The following is a 4,544-nucleotide window of genomic DNA, read 5'->3' on the forward strand; positions in this document are numbered from 1 at the left end:
ATTCTAGATTCATTACATGTAAAGTAAAACATTTTTTTTTATTTTTTTTTTTATTTTTATTTTAATTTTAGAACTTACAGCTCATAAAAGTAAAAAATCTAGTATCTCAAAATATTAAAATATTTACATTTGAGTGTCATTAAATGACCATCCCTACATTATAAATTCTGAGTATCTCTTGTTCTTTGAAACCACAATAATGGGGAAGACTGCTGACTTGGCAATAGTCCAGAAGACAATCATTGACACCCTCCACAAAGAGGGTAAGTCACAGAAGGTCATTACTGAAAGGGGTGGCTGTTCACAGCGTGCTGTATCAAAGCATATTAAATGCAAAGTTGACTGGAAGGAAGAAAATGGGTAGGAAAAGGTGCACAAGCAACAGGGATGACCGCAAGCTTGAGAATACTGTCAAACAAAGCCGTTTCAAACACTTGGGAGAACTTCACAAGGAGTGGACTGAAGTCAGTGCATCAAGAGTCACCACGCTCAGACGTCTTCAGGAAAAGGGCTACCAAGCCACTTCTGAAACAGAAACAACGTCAGAAGCATCTTACCTGGGCTAAGGAGAAAAAGAACTGGACTGTTGCTCAGTGGTCCAAAGTCCTCTTTTAAGATAAAAGTAAATTTTGCATTTCATTTGGAAATCAAGGTCTGGAGTTTGGAGGAAGACTGGAGAGGCAAAGAATCCAAGCTGCTTGAAGTCCAGTGTGAAGTTTCCGAAGTCAGTGATGATTTGGGGTGCCGTGACGTCTGCTGGTGTTGGTCCTTGTGTTTTACATTTACATTGAATAATTTAGCAGACTTAATCATTTAGCAGAGAATGGAATAGAATAGGTAAGCGCTAGTATTAGTTCGTCAGGTGCTGGCGAAAAAGATGTGTCTTTAGACATTTTTTGAAAATGGCCAAAGACTCAGCTGTTCGGATTGAGAGGGAGGTCATTCCACCAGCTGGGCACAGTCCAGGAAAAGGTCCGTGATAGTGATTTTGTGCCTCTTTGGGATGGCACCACAAGGCGTCGTTCACTTGTGGAACACAAGCTTCTGGAGGGCGCATAAGTTTGAACTAGTGAGTTTAGGTATATTGGTGCAGCGCTAGTTGTTGTCTTGTAGGCAAACATCAGTACCTTGAATTTGATGCAAGCAGCTACTGGTAGCCAGTGCAAACTGATGAAGAGAGATATAACATGAGCTTTTTTCGGCTTGATAAAGGGGTCCTATTATGCTTTTTTACAAAGTCTTGATTTTGTTTTGGGGGTGTACTAGAACAAGCTCTCATACTAGGTTGTTCGAAAAAAAAAAACATTATTTTTCACATATTTTATATTATTACAACACCTCTCTCCCCAGTCTGGCATGAATGGCTCGAATAGTTCCTGTATCAAATGAAGGCCTGCCTTCTGAAATACGAAATGTGCTGTGACTGGTTAGGTGGGCCAGTGTGTGTTGTGATTGACAGCACTCGGCGCCTGGTCAGGAAATGTCATGCCCCTTACCATAGCCACCTGCGAGCTTCAGTGTAAATATTGCGTCAAGATCAAATCAATTTGAGCCCGATTTAAACTCGGATGATTGTAACCACTCTAAGTTTGTCTGCCTTGGGAAAGCTAGCATGTCTCCGACATAGTGATAACACTCATTGCCTTCTCTAGTGCAGCTCAACCAGGTCTCGTCCCATTCGTCAGTATTTGTGATATCACAAATCCCGGAAAATATGTGTTGTAGTCCAAACGAGTCATTCGTTGTAGTTTTTGAAAAGTGATTTCTGTTAAATAAAATATCTCCTTTTGAAGTGGACTTTGAGCTTCGTCACTTTGCAGATCTTTTTTTGTAATATGCATTGCCAAGAACTTAATTTGGACAACTTTAAAGACAATTTTCTCAATATTTTGATTGGTTGCACCCTCAGATTCCAGACTTTCAAATAGTTGTATCTCAGCCAAATATTGTCCTATCCTGAAAGCTTATTTATTCAGCTTTCAGATGATGTATAAAACTTAATTTTCAAAAAATGGACCCTTATGACTGGTTTTGTGGTCCAGGGTCACATTTTTTATGCAAATCCCTAATTTTTGTATTAATATATTAATAATGGTGCTACTGAAGCCTGAAGTCATGTATGCTCCTCATCTTTCTTTGATGCTGGCCTGCCTAAATGCATGCGTGTGTTAGATTAGTTTATATGTCTTAGATTTATCCAATAAAGCCTTATTTATATGGAAAAGAGAAGTATCTTGTGTTTTGTGCTCACAAGTTAATGTCTTAAACTGCCGATCTTGTTACTATGCTAATTAATAGTGTTTTCACTATATTTTGGATATAAATATCCCTTGCAGAATTGCTGTCATACGGCTCGTTCACTGAATCGCAGGCCGTCTCAGTGATCCGCCGTAAAACAGTGATTCTGTCCTAATTCCCTTGCATATTAATGGTGGAGTTCCCTTTAAAATCTTAAATGATTCCCTTTGAGCTAAATTATTGACCTGTTTCCCTTACATGGTCTTTATGAGAATAAACAGAAGATTACATAATGTTTACAGCAATATTTTAAATATAAAATTCTCTACAAAATTCATACACAGAGCGGAGAAGAGTGGACTTGAACTAGTAAATACACACAATGCAGCTGTGAGGGATTTTAAACATATATATTTATGAATTAAGAATTAATTTTATTATTCTGTTCCCTAGTTTGTTCATTTGTGGCCATGTTGTCAGAGAGAGAATGGAAAATGAATGTGCTAAGGGAAAAATTATCTTAATGTACAGTACAACAATATAATTATTCACAATCTTCTTTCTTTTTTAAGAGAGTTATTCATCTAATGATTTCAAAAGAATATAATGGTTACTATTCCAGCTGAGCTACTTGAAGCATCACCGCTTTTTGTAGCTAAATTATATTGAATTTGTTGTCATAAAGGAAAAATGTAATGACAAATAAAGAGGACAGTCATAAATAATTATAAGAAACTGTCAAGATAACCAATCCCCTATGGTGGTTTGGATGTAACATCACACCCTTGATGGTTAAAAGTGGCTTTAAAAGATCCAGCAACCACAGAGAACAAGATGCATCAGAGGGTTAATTAAGATAATTATGTTAAGTACGTTTTTGGAACAGGAAACCTTGATTAAGTGGACCAGAGGAAGAAAAATAAAATTCTCCAAACTGTATGATATAAAATTCTGTTTGCTTGACTGACATTTATTTTCCAGCTCTTGAAATACAATAGAATCTTCGGGGACAGGTCAATTCTATAGCTACTGCTCTCTCAGAGCACTTCCACAGGGACAGTAGATTGCAGGGTCCACACTAAGGCATCTTGGATCACTCTTACATCATGACATGAAAGCTTTCTCAGTGGGTTTCTGGTACAGTGAGCAGCTCTTTAAGGTAAAACTTTAGTTGTGAGTTTTAAGGTTGTGTTCACACACAAACTTTAAAGAGCCATTAATAATTGACAACAATGACAACTTGCATTTAAAAAAAGGTAATTAATTTGATTAAATGTTTTTTACCCTCCGGGGTTGAAATCAGCATTCAGTAAACAGTATGTGAATACTGGGGATTTTTTGACATGGTCTCAAACTGGTAGTCTAGGCATTACAAATGGCATCAGTTAATACTATGAGTGTGTTGAAAGATTTATCAAATTATATGTGAATCAACAATGCTCTCAAAAATACCCACAAACACAAAATCACATTCATGTGTATTTTCAATGCCAAGCACAAATGCAATGCACATATATGAGCATTAAATTACAGATATAAAATGACATGTATGTGTTTGTGGATTGTACTATAGGCTAAAAAACAGTATATATTTGTGTGCATTTTGTTGCAGCTTTTGATACTGTTCGTATCGAGTAAATTGGCAAATACTGTAGGTCTTTTCTTATTAGAGACCTCACTAAATTGTAGCATCTGGACCAATCAGACACACCATTTTTCATTTGATTTAACAAATCAATTATTCATTAGATTAACAAACATTCACAGACCCCTCACCCAATAAACATACTGGGTGCCAAAATATCTGTGAACAGGGCCCCGGGACCCTGGTTACCATGGCAACCCTGACTCCAGATACATTTACGATCTAATGGAATGCGAGAGTCACCCCTCCCACTACAATGTCCATAGAAAATCCACAGTGCACAGTAGAAATTGACTTTTCTACTAATTAATTCATAGGGAAACCTTTCTTTGAATGAACAGGGTATTCTTCAGGTCATGGTGTATGTTGTCTTTGATATTTTGACTATTTTATGCAGGCTTATGATCAAAACACTCACTCCTGTCAGCTTACATACAGTATATATAACCCTACCATGTTTAGTATCTATGAATTAGTATTCGGATGATCTAACTGAGAGTGTATATTGTATGTTTATACCTATGCAACATATTAGTGTTCTTAGAATCTTTATTAGTTTGTGCATCAACACCCCAAGCGAATTACATTTGCAAATTACCATGACCTCACACAAACGGTCGTAAAACTCTCCAGCAATTGCAACCTCCCGCTTGGAATTTCT

General features: G+C 36.9%; 1 protein-coding gene across 1 annotated transcript in view; it reads right to left on the reverse strand.

The window, feature by feature from the left end:
• kcnh5b (potassium voltage-gated channel, subfamily H (eag-related), member 5b) overlaps positions 1-4,544 on the reverse strand; it is a 51,065-nt gene that overhangs the window by 23,950 nt on the left and 22,571 nt on the right. The window lies entirely within an intron of this gene.

The sequence above is a fragment of the Sinocyclocheilus grahami genome, unplaced genomic scaffold, assembly GCF_001515645.1.
Source record: "Sinocyclocheilus grahami isolate Dianchi unplaced genomic scaffold, SAMN03320097.WGS_v1.1 scaffold338.1, whole genome shotgun sequence".
Taxonomy (NCBI): domain Eukaryota; kingdom Metazoa; phylum Chordata; class Actinopteri; order Cypriniformes; family Cyprinidae; genus Sinocyclocheilus; species Sinocyclocheilus grahami.